The sequence below is a fragment of the Mustela nivalis genome (assembly GCF_964662115.1).
Source record: "Mustela nivalis genome assembly, chromosome: X".
NCBI classification, from domain to species: domain Eukaryota; kingdom Metazoa; phylum Chordata; class Mammalia; order Carnivora; family Mustelidae; genus Mustela; species Mustela nivalis.
Window position 1 is genome coordinate 119,816,131 of NC_139040.1, and position 12,753 is coordinate 119,828,883.

At 45.5% G+C, this 12,753-nt stretch overlaps 1 long non-coding RNA gene across 2 annotated transcripts in view; it reads left to right on the forward strand.

The window, feature by feature from the left end:
* Window positions 1-12,753, forward strand: part of LOC309856807 — a 227,534-nt gene that overhangs the window by 177,384 nt on the left and 37,397 nt on the right. The gene's annotated exons all lie outside the window — the stretch shown is intronic.

The window sequence follows — 12,753 nt, forward strand, 5'->3', positions numbered from 1 at the left end:
ACACCGGACACCGAGGAAGAGGGCGCTCCGTGGAAGGGTAGAGCCCCAACACCACGCTCTCTGCGACCTGCGCCATGTGGCCCTGGACTGCCCTGGCTACGGAAATGTGTGGAGAGCTGTCTTCCTGCGCGCTGGACACAGAGGGCCTGGAGAAATCACAGTCCTTGATGGTTTGACTCTAAAGTGAGCACAAAATAAGGAAAGTTAACGAGGCATGTGGAGCAACCCCATCGACGTGAGGGTGTGGGGTGGTTTATGCATGGGCACTGACTTTGTTACGCAACAGAAAAACTGCCTGATGTTTTAGAACAAAACCAAACAAAAAACCCAGATGCTCTCTAACTGCGTGGCCGTGTGCCTGACATTTAGCCACTCTAGGGCTTCGTTTAGGCAAAATGATGATGTGGCCTGATTGTTTCCAAAGCATCTTCTATGATCCTATGACCTATGAACTCTGGAATGGTAACGAGCACTTCCAGAGCCCCGAGAAAAGCCTCCTGTTACAGATCTTGATCTGGCTGGTGCTTACACAGATGTGTTTACTTTGTAAACATTCACTGAGCTGTACACTTGTGATTTGTGCACTTGTCTTTATGTATGCTGTCCTTCAGTTTTAAAAGCTTACAAAGGAAAAAGAAAAAACAACCCTTGTCATTGTATCCACCCCTTTTCAAATAAGGAGCCTAACATGGTTTTCAAAGTCAAATCCAGGCCATGAAACAGGATCTTTTCCCCCTGTACTCTGTGTCTCTGGGACAGGGTAAAGGCAACTACCTATTGAAAGTGCACTCAGACTTTTCTAGAATCCCTGATTCTCATAGATGTGAAGTCCAGGGAAGGAAGAAACAAGGCAGAATGTGGCCATACTCTGTAAACCCACTGACTGGTTTTCAGTGACTCTTGGAAGAATCTTTAGGGGTTGCCTCCTTTGGTGCTGGGCATGTCACATCTCTGGCCATCAGCCGCATGTTGTAGAACCCTCTGGATGGTCCCCATCTTCAGGCAGTTCCTTAGTCAGAGGTCATCCTTCTGCTACCATGTGACCTCATCTTCAGACCACACCAGATTGGGCAGAGATGGACACATGTCCAAACAGTAGCACATCGTGATCGAAAGCCCAGCAATAGCCTGGAGTAAAAGTTCCACATAAATAGAGATGACAGACTAACTGGTACAACCCGATCTTCCTGGGGAGCCTGGATGTGTTACAAATACAGAGTCGGGCAGGTGGGTGCGAGCCCCAGAGGAACGGTGCCTAAGAGAAGCCAGGCAGAAAGGCCTTGAGGAGGAAGGCTCATGAGTGGCCATGACCATGAACAAGCTTTGCATAGGCAGAAGCCAATTAGCAGGCTAGAAGGTGAGGTGGTTGATTGGCAAGAGCAGACCCAGAAATCCCAAGGATTTCTGACCGAGAGAAATGGCAGAGCCCAAAGAAGGTGGCCATGGAGCATGAGCTGCCTGTGAAGAGGCCCTACATCTCCACTCCGGCTCGCTTGACGGCCCTTGTGCTGCTGTTCTTGCTTTCCTTCTTGATGTAAGCACAGGAACAAGATTCCTGTCGCCCTTATTTCATCTCTCAGTTCCCACATCCATAAAATGGGGATGATAAGGCCTATGTCTCAGCATTTTATGGAGTTTACATCAGTTGATGCATATAAAGCACTTAGAAGAGTGTTTCGCACATACTAGGTGCTCAAGAAGCGTAAGTCATATTCACGGGGACAACGGTGATGATTTTCACGCATGTTCTTAACCCCACAAGACCCAAAGTGATCAGAGTGACTGTTACCTTCATAAAGGGGCCCTAATTATTTTACCTGATATTTTTAATTCCAAAATATGTGGCTCAATATGAACTCATTTCTGGCCTTACCTCTACTCCTAACTTTGCTTCCAAACACAGTCCACTTTCCTGTCTTGGGGCTGTCCTCTAAAACACTTGCTTCCTGTCATAGTTGTTAGTGGCATCACCATCACCTGAAGGGAGCCTGGGATGTTTTAGGCGCTAGAGAAACCGTGGTTTTCTAGAAGCATCAGGAACCTTGCAGCAAGTCTGACCTGAGCAGTAAGGAAGGAAACTTGCTGAGTGTGCCAGTGTGAACTTGGAACGCAGAACTAACTTTTAGGATGAATGATAAACTGGAAAAGGTGTGTTCCACTCGGCACAGTACGCCACTGGATGTCATCCTCCACGGAAGCCCTGACATCTCGAAACCTGCCAGAGCGTTCAGTTGCAAGGACCTCTGGGAGAAGATAATTGTCTGAGCTTGAGTTCCTCCGGAGGCCGACTCAGAAACAAGGTCTCCCATACGTGGAGCTGATCTGGAACTCTGAGGAAACACCGGAGGGGGAGCAGGCAAGTGAAACAGGGAAGGGATAGTGGTGGAGAAGGAGTGTGCTATGTAGCCGATGGTCCCTGTGGGCAACCGGCTTCAGTTCCTTGGCACTTCTGGCCTGCCACAGAGAAGGGCCGTGCAGACGTCAGGGACCAGAAAGGGTAAAGAAATGCAGGTTCCGGCAAGTGGAAGTCAGGCTGGAGCGCCCCGAAGTGCTAAGGACCAGGGGCAGGGGATGGGCAAGGCACCTGTCCGTGCCTGCTCCAGCAGCCCAGCCTGTCCTGAAGATGGGGCTGCATGTGCACTTCTGGGGATCAGGTGCTTGTCTTACAAGCCATACTGACAGCCTGCACTTCGTCATTTTGCGAATCATTTGGGTTGAGACAAATGGAATGGTTCTCCTCAAATGGTAATTGCATTTTCCTGGAACTCAGCATGGGTTTGTTTATCTGCCCCTTGCACGTTGCGGCACGTAGCACGTGCGGATGGGGAGCCTGGTGAAACAGCCGCACAGAGCCCCAGCACGAGGCTGCTCACAGACCTGCCCAGAGGACACCAGATGCTCTGTTAGGTCCTCCTCCTGACTGCATGGCACCAACAAAGGAGCTCTCCATGCTGGAGGTGGTGCATTTCTGTGATCGCGCAGCAGGCTGCAGACACGAGATTTATGTCATTGCAAGGTCTGGCAGACGTTCTACAGCGCGTCAGTGGCACGGGTGAACACTCGGGATGGGGAAGGTTGCTATTTTAATTTACATGCTACCGCTACCCGTTTTGGCTGGCTTACCCAGAATGCCCCAGATACCTATTTGCATGGGAAGCGTTCCATATTTGTAAGACAGACCATCTTGTGGAAATTGGTGTTTTGTCACTCTCCCAAACAGTGTGAAGTTAGGAAAATGGCTTGTGTGTCTTGTTTGTGTTATAAAATTCTAGCATTTTTTTCTTCATCTTTCTTTCTTATCAACATTTTTCTCAAGGGAGCTCACAAAAGCCAAAAGGATCCTTTTTACCATTTTTTTTAAAAAAACCATCCAACATGAAAAATAAAACCTTCTGTTATGCCTTAATTATTGTTTGCAGAAATTCTGAGTAGTTTCATGCCATGATTTTTGAATACTACTGTGATGGCCTGGTAGAAAATTGAAAGCTTCCAGAAATCATTTTGAGAATTTCTTCTTTTTATTTTTCTCTTGGAATTTTGATGTATTAGACAAAATTTGCTACAGACATTTATTTTTAAAAGCTGTATGATTTCTTTTAGATCCTAAACTATTATTTTGCAACATATTTCTATGCATTATTGAATTATCACATTTTTCAGTTTCATTTTTATATGATGAGTTTTGTTTGTAGAACGCTCAAAATGCCATATATAATATACATGCATATTTAAAATGATAGATGCATTCAGAATTCCAACAAGAATCTCATATAATTGCAGTGATATAATAGAATATAATGCGATAAAAATGCAATTTATCCCAAGGACATATTTGGCAGAATGCGGAGGTCACTGTTTTCTGACCCTCATTTTCAAGCTTCTGTCTGACATTTACATTGTATATCATTAAGAGCATACACAAGTATATCATGTCTTTTTGAGACTAATTTTACATAAATTATGTGTCTCTTTGATTTGTTTGCATAATGGGGTCTTCAGTCTATATTAGGAATGTCACGTAGACCAGCCCCCTGCCATCACAAGAATGCTGGAAGTAAATCAGAGAAAAGAGAAGTTGGAGATTTCTTCTGAGAGATTCTAAAAGCAATCAACAGCAGACTTCTTCCAGTAATAAAACAGACTGAGCTCATGATAAGACCTCTCTTCTATTACTAATATGTGGAAATGCTAAATTATATATATATATATATATATATATATATATATATATATATATATTTCCAGAATTTAAGTATATACATGGGCTCAGAAAAGGATAAGGAAGTCCCCAAGAGCCAGACAGGAAGAAAGGAATTGAAGTCAGAGCACTAAGGCCAAACAGGTACTCCAGAACCATGAAGATTTCATCTCAGGTTCTGAAAAGGAGCATGGTAAGCTTACTAGGGAAGCAACCCTGGCCCAGGGAAGTTATGAGGATGCTAGTGGCAGGGCCCCTGGGCTGAGAGAAGTCCTCTATAGAAGATGAAAAGCCCAGGACTACCCTGTACTCGGTGTATAATTTGAATTCACATTTCCTATATGGCACAGGAAGCCCAAGCCAAAGAACTAACATAAAAATGGATCTAGAACATTTTGAAAGCTCCAGAATTCCCAACTGAAATAAAGGCAGACCTACTCTGCAGGTCCATTTTCATAGGTAGTGACTCATAGGACTCCAGGGGAAAAAACCAACCTGCCAAAGAAGAATTCACAATAAAAGTTTGATTGTATAGAATAATGCTCCCATGGTGAGGGTCAGTTAGAAAGTTCAGCAGACTGGAGAATAAGCATCCCAAGTTGGATATTATAGAATCATCTTGAAGATGTCGTAAGTATATTTTAAATAGTTGAAGATATATAAAAGAGAACGAAAATGAAAACCCCAAATAGTATGAAAAAAGACTGGAGAGATTTGACTGAGAACCAGATAGAGTTTCTACTGATGAAAAATAGTCATAGAAATTAGTGGACAGTCGTGTAGACAATGGCAAAAGGAAACTTCGTTAATGGTACCTGTGAGGAAATTACTCCACAGGTGGCAGAATGGGAGAGGGAGAGAAAGAGAGAGAAGTAAAGAGAAATGAACTATAAAAGTAATTTGGAGCAAGTTCCAACATATGTCTAATCAAAGCTGCAGAATGAATAATCAACGGGAAATGAAATGGGGGAGAAGCAATATTCCAAGAGATAGCGGCTGAACATTTTCTGGGGCCAAAAAAAGACATGAGTTTTTAGACTAAACAAAGCATGTCTTTTCCCAAGCAAGATCAATTAAATCCACACCTTAAAAAAAAAATGTGGTAAAACTACAGAGTGCTCCAGTAAAGGAGACAATCTCAAAACCAGAGGGAAAAAGAAAAAAAAAAAAAAAAACAGCCTGCAGAGGAACCATACGGGTTATAATTCAATCACATGGCCAAAGCTGACTGCAAACACACCTGGGAAATGTAGTCAGGCCATGTGTCCAAGAAGGTGGTAACATGGCTTTCAGAAATGAGATGCCATCTCTGCCACAGTGTAATTATCACCTTCTGAGTGGTGAGCTCAGACCTATGGAAGAAGGGAAGACGAAGGATGCTCTTTGGAGATTGAAGCCTTTCTAACTATCCTCCAGTCACACTACACAAAGCACTGGAACTTTCTTCTCTGATATTATCTTGGCTTTACTGTTGTAAATGGCAGCGAAAGAGTTCCCCCACCCAGATGGAATATAACATGTTCTAGAAATGAATCTTGTCCAATCTAAACTCAGAGAAGGGTAATCATTTGGGTTTGTTTCTCAAACGCAGAGCTAGCCACTCATAGAATAATAAACTCAAGAAGATCTCAGTGAATCACCCAGGTTAGCCTCTGCCAATGCACTGAGTCATGAGGGTCTCATTTGCGTGTGGCACACAACAGACTCAGCAAAAGCTTGTTGAATCCATTCACTGATTCTTGCATTCAGCAAAAACTTATTGGATGGCTACACTCAACGATTGTTCTATATCTGCACTGTCCAGTACGCTAGCCATTAGTGACATGTGGCTATTTCAATTTCAATTAACTAAAATTAGAAATTCAGCTTCTCCTTCACACTAGTCACATTTCAAGTGCTCAGTAGACACTTGTGGCTAGTGGCTGCCACATAGGACAGCATAGGTAGAGAATAGCTCCACTGTCACAGCAGTTTCTATTGGCTAGATACTGAAAGTACAATAGTGAACACAACAGACACTTTTCCCATCTTCATGAAGCCTAGATGCTATGTCAGATGGTGATAAGCCTATGAAGAAAAATTAAGCAAGAGTGCCAAATAGGGAGTGGGCGTAGAGGAGTGGAGGGGAAGTAGTTGCAATTTTAAATATAGTAGTCTAGGAAGGTCTCCCTGAAAAGATGACTGTATTAGTTAACATTATGCTAGCTGATATAACAAAGAAGCCCTCAGGTCGCAGTGACTAAACACAAGAGTTTATTTCTTGCTTTAAGCACCAGGCTGTGGGGAGGGACTCTGGAATCACCAGGTAGAATCTGTTCTATGTGGTCCTTCAGGGCCACAGGCTATCAGAGGCTCTGCCGGCCCCAGTGGAGAGCTTCCCAAGGGGCTCTGGATGTTAACATCAAGTCAGCAGATGGGAGAAATGCAGAAATGGAGTATGGTATAAGAGGTCTCTCTGGTCTTTGGGGCAGGCCTGGACATGATGTAATCATTTTCGTCAGCATTCAGCTGGCCCAAACTCTGTTTGCCAGGTATAGAGTAGATTTGTGACAGAGGGCAAGGAGAACTCGAGACAGAGGAATTAACCGAATGTGGTTAGAATACCTTATTTTTGCCAATTTTGCAAAAGCACATGACATGTGAACATGTTGCCCAGGCCCCTTTCGGGGCTGATTAGGGGTCTGTGCAGGTGAGGGGCCTCGCAGCTTAGGCTTCATTAGCTTGTTCCCATTAACCTTTTTGTTAGGCTATCAAATTATTCAGCCAGGGAAAGGCCACAGACTGTGTAACTGGGTTGTAGTGAAGGAGTTAGCCAAGATCTTCATCATTTTTTTTTTATAAGCAAATTGTAGCCAGTTGGATGGAAGTGAACAACCCACACTTGGAGAGAGAACCTGAGAAGATAGCCCTGGAATATTCTACCTCACCTCCCTATTCCAACCACACTGCCCCCCTTGCTTTTCCTCCTCCATGCCAGATGCACTTCTGCCTCAGGGCCTTTGTATTTGCTGAACTGCTCCTCTCCCCTCCCCCCACATTGCACGCTGGCCCCCTCTGTTCTCTGAGGGACCTGTTACTATGGTAGACAGCAGCTCACCAAAATGTGTGCCCCCAAACATAGGGTAGAAGCATTAGCAGTACAAAAGATGCATCTAGGTAAGGATGTGTGCTAAGGTGGCCAAGTCATCCCAGTAGGCCTGGAACTTCCACGGTTTGGGCACTGGCAGCCCCTCAGCTCACGAGATCATCTCCTCAGTACCGGCAGACTAGCTCGGTTAGTCACCCTCCTCAGCAAGGCGCAACTTGGGAAGCTCCGTGTTGTGGACAGCAGAGCGTCCTTCACATCTGGTGGCACTGAAGTGGCCAGAGATGAGATGGGGCTATGGGGAATTTGAGTTAGGGGTGCATTTAATTTATGCTTAAAGGGAAATATTTATGTGGTTCACAGTGACTTGTGTGTATAGTTAATTTATTGTTAGTTATCCCAATCCAAGAGTGGCTCTGGAATCCTTCTGCTTACTTTCTGTGCCAACACATGCGGCACTGTGACAAAGACTTCCCTAGTTGTATTGAGATGCCAACTGGACCTATGGCGCCAAGTACCAAAGATACGCGCAGAGTGGAGGAGGAAGAAGGTCTGGAAAGCATACAGCTTGATGTTGTGAAAAATTCTTCCATCAACAGACACAAGGGGAGGATTCAGTTCTCACTGATGCCTAATCAAAATGGGCGTTCTCCTGGCAAGGATATACTTGGTGTGCTGGCTTGAATAGTGTCCTCCAAAACTCATGTCCACCTGGAACCTCATAACGCCGACCTTACTTGGAAATAGATCCTTGAAGATGTAATTTAGGATGAAGTCATACTGGATTAAAGGGGGCCCTAATCCAAGGGCTGGTGTCCTTGTAGAGGAGAGGGCCCACGGAGACGCAGAAGTAGCTATGTGGAGATCAAGATGGAGGCGGGGGTCATGTTGCCACAGGCCAAGAGGGGCCAGGAGCCATGAAGAGCTGAAAGAGGCAAGGAATGAGTCTCCCTTCCAACCTTTGGAGGGAGCAAAGACCCCGATTTGGGACTTCTGGCCTCCGAAACAGTGAGAGAATGTTGTATGAAGCCACTCAGTTTGTGGTCATTTGCTTTGGCAGCAGTAGGAAACCAATACACTTAATAAATGCAACATTTATCATTACAAGCACATAATATGGTTTTTTTCCCCTTGATGAATTGCAATAGATAGGAATGGGATTCCCATGCTCGTATGCACAGACTTACAGCAGTACTCTAGGCAGTACGGACAGTGTGTGTAGTTGTGTGTTACAGGCACCCCAGCTAGCAGTAATAAAAAGAAGAATTTCAATCAGTCACAATGGAGCTAAGGCTGAATTATTTCTCTTGTTTCTGTAGACAATCGTAACATTACTGTCACATGAAGAGGTTATCAGAGTATCTAGAAAAAAAGGAAAAAGTATTATAAGTATATCTCAGGAAGCTAATTCATCCAAAAGACTGTCACTTTATGATTTTTGTTTGGGAGCTTTGTTGTTCTTTTTTTTGGAATTTATAATTTTTTGCATGTTTTGTTCTTATTCTAAGTAAATATTTACATTTGTACCTAATTTTCTTATTTTGTACTTTTTTAAAATTTATTTTTTATTTATTTTGAGCATAACAGTATTCATTATTTTTGCACCACACCCAGTGCTCCGTGCAATCCATGCCCTCTCTAATACCCACCACCTGGTACCCCGACCTCCCACCCCCCGCCCCTTCAAAACCCTCAGATTGTTTTTCAGAGTCCACAGTCTCTCATGGTTCACCTCTCCTTCCAATTTCCCCCAACTCCCTTCTCCTCTCTAACTCCCCATGTCCTCCATGCTATTTGTTATTTTGTATTTTTTAAAAGATTTTTAATTATTTATTTGACAGAGAGAGAGACAAAGCATGAGCGGGGGAGAGGCAGACTCCCTGCCGAGCAGGGACCCTCATGTAGAACTCAGTCCCAGGACCCTGGGATCATAACCTGAATGAAGGCAGAGGCTTAACTGACTGAGACACCCAGGCGCCCTGTGTGATTTTTTTAAAGTGGGTTCTACACCCACCATGGAACCCAATGTAGGGCTTGAACTCATGACCTGAGCCGAGATCAAGAGTTGGATGCTTAACCGACTGAGCCAGCCAGGCGCCCCTATTTTGTATGATTTTTAAAAGGACTCTCTCCCACCAGATTCTGCAGAGCTTCGGGCCCCACAAAGCCTGGTCTGTCCTTGGGCATGAAAAATTGACTCCAAGGGAATTTTCCAACAGCATCTGTTCACTGCATGATTTTCAGAAATCTATGGGCAAGTTAAGCCCTCTGGAAGCTTGTATCATAGGTGAACCTAGTAATCCTAGATTTACAGCTATCCTGCACGAACAGGATTTTCACAAGGTAGTGAACACGGCTCTAAATTTGCTTGTGCTTCTCGTGGTTTTGACACAGCAGTTCGAATGGCAGCTTGGGCAGAACAGAAGTCTGTTGTTCCAGACTGTCCTGTGTGCTGCACACTGTTTGGCATCCCTGGCTTCCACCCACGAGATGCTAGCAAGAGGCTCCAGTCTTTGACATTAGAATCATCGCCAAACGCCTCGGCATTTCCCCCAGGCTTGTTGATGGGGGACGGGTACTGCTCCCATGGAGAACCACCACGGCAGCAGATGGCCCTGAGATGTTCTCTGTAAAGCCCATTTTATCAGATTAAAATTCAATTAGAACTTAATGCGAGAGCGAGACCCTTTGCTTTGTGCCCCGCTTACAGGGCAGACCCTCCTCAACTTTTCCACATCAGCCCCTTTCCCCCACAGGGGAGCCTGGGAGACCGGTTTTGGAAAAGCTCCCCGTGGGATTCTGACATCCATGGAGACCCTGGCTCTCAGATGACAGTGGTTTTGTCCCCGGAGGATTCTGGGGACGTTTTGGTTGTGACAACTCAGGAGTGGGTGCTACAAGCATCTCATACCGGAAATGGAGGCCGGGGTTGCTGCTGAATGTCCTACAGAGCACGGGATAGCTCCCATGGAGAAGAACGATCTCGTCCCAAGTGTCACAAACACCAAGGTTGAGAAGCCCTGATCTAGATATTAGATGGATCCCTGACATAGTCCAAGTGATGCCCATTTTAAAAAAAATCAAATTCTCTTTTAATGTAACCAAGACTTTATGTCCACCAAGTCCTAAGGTTTTCAACCAGGCTGACTTGCCTGGGGGCCATAAGCAGTGCGCCTGCAAGGTCCAGTCCTCCCCTGAATTGTTGGGAGCCCTCAGGCTTTGCTCCCCAACCCTTTCCCTCATCTGTCAGCCTGTCCCCAGCCCTTCTCACATCCGACAGGGTTGGTCTGAGCCCTCAGGGAGTGCTGGTCTCGCCTAGCCTCTCTAGGCAATTATGGCACAGCCGGTCTAGAAATACTCATCAGACCTTTTCTTCCTGGGTTCACGGGGATCACATTTCCCAGCCTCTCTTGCAGTGAGGTTGAGGGCCATGTGACAAAGTGCTGGCCCATGAAATGGGTGCAGAAGGGTGCCCTTTTCCTGGCTGGCCTAACACTGGGGTCAGCAGGGAGGGCATCCAGAAGGGCCCTCTCCGGAGGGAAGCCAACAGTAACCACAGTGCTGGCTGGTGAGCCCCCCAGAGGAGGGGCCACCGAGGGACAGAGTGACCTGAAGCTCAGGGCCCTGGGGAGTCCCAGCTGGACTTCAGGAGGATACACAGCTTGTGTAAGAGGCAGGAGAGCAAAAGTGGGGCCCTGAGTATCTAGGAGTCGCCAGCTGTATACACTGGCAGCAGAGACAGCAGCGTGAACGGGGGCAGATGGACAGGGAGGCCATTGCTCCCGAGGCCTTGCCAGGACCCAAAGAATGACATGAGGACGTGGCAGGTCTCGGCCTTTCTGCCCACACCCCTGTCCCTTGAGCTGGGTGGAGCTCAGAAAGGGACTTTTTCTCAGATATTCCCCTAGATTTTTATTTTTCAACTTGTCAAATAGTAAGAAAAGTTGAAAAAGTAATGTCATCATCATCTGGAACCTCTTCACTCAGAGTCACCTAACACTTCTCCTGACGTCATTCGATCATTCTCTCTTTCAACTCTGTTCTCCCTCTGCCTCCTCCCTCCCTCTGTCTCCCTCTGCCTCCCTCCCCCATCTTCCTCCTCCCTCCCTCCTTTTGCTGAAACCTTTCAAGTATCATAATGTGTGTTATAATCCATCCCTTGCCCATCATCTTTGTGATGCTTAATTTTATGTGTCAAATTGACGGCACTAAGGGGTGTCCAGACAGTTGGCAAAACAGTATTTCTGGGTGTGTTTGCGAAGGTGTTTCTGGAAGGGATTAGCACTTGAATCAGTAGACTGAGCGGAGAGGAGCTGTCTTCAGTAACTCGGTTCACGGCTCGGCACCATCCAATCCCTTGAGCGCCTGGCTGAGCAAGGGTATTTGCTCTCTTTGAGGTGAGACATCCACATTCTCCTGCACTCAGACATTAGTGTTCCTGGTTCTGGCCTTTTAGACTCGGACCAGTACTTACTCTGTTGGGCCTCAGTGGTTCTCAGGCCTTCAAACCAGAACTGCATTATACCAGCTTTCCCGGGCCTCCATCCGGCTCACAGAGAGTAGGTTGTGGGGCTTCTTGGTCTCCATAACTGCGTGAGCCAATTCCTATAATAAATTCACTCTATCTTTCTATCTATCTATCTATCTATCTATCTACCCTATTGGCTCTATTTCTCTGGAGAACCCTGACTAGTATGGATTTTGGTACCAAGAGTGGTTCTAGAGGAACAGAATTTTAAGGGTGAATTTTCTGAATCGGTTCTGCGTTTCTGGAATTGGCTCTTTAACCTGATTAGATTTCAAGATGCTAATGACTCTGTTTCCAGCAGTAAACAGAGAGGGTGTAATTTTGTTACATCGTGCCAACCCCCCTCCAGAGTGGCTATGGCAGTTTCTGCTTCCACCAGCAGCATGGGAGAGTGCCTGTTTTCCCACAGCCATGCCAGCAAAGGTTTTTGTCAAGTCTGTGGGGTTTTGCCCAACAGATGGATGAGAAATGTAGTCTTTCTGTAATTTTAGTTTATTATGAGTGAAGATGAGCAATATATGTACATATATCCTTATATTTAAGAATCATTTGAGGGTGCCTGGGTGTCTCAGTCTGTTAATGTCCGACTCTTGATTCTAGCTCAGGTCACGATTGCAGGGTTATGAGCTTGAGCCCCGTATCAGGCTCAGCACTGGGTGTGTGGAGCCTGCTTAATATTCTCTCTCTCCCTCTCCCCTGCCCCCTAAAAAAAGGATCACTTGTTCATTTTTTTCTCCAGACTGCCTTTTTATATTTGTCCATCTTTTAATTTTGCTTTTGATCTTTTTCTTCTTGATCTTTAAGAGCTCTTTATATATGTGAGGGAGATTGGCCCAGAAAGGGACCCTTTTAAATGGAAAGAGAAGTTTTAAAACTGGGAGACATGAAGATATGACTGATTGAAAAGTTGAAAAGTTGCTTTGTTAGTAAGCAGGAGGGAAC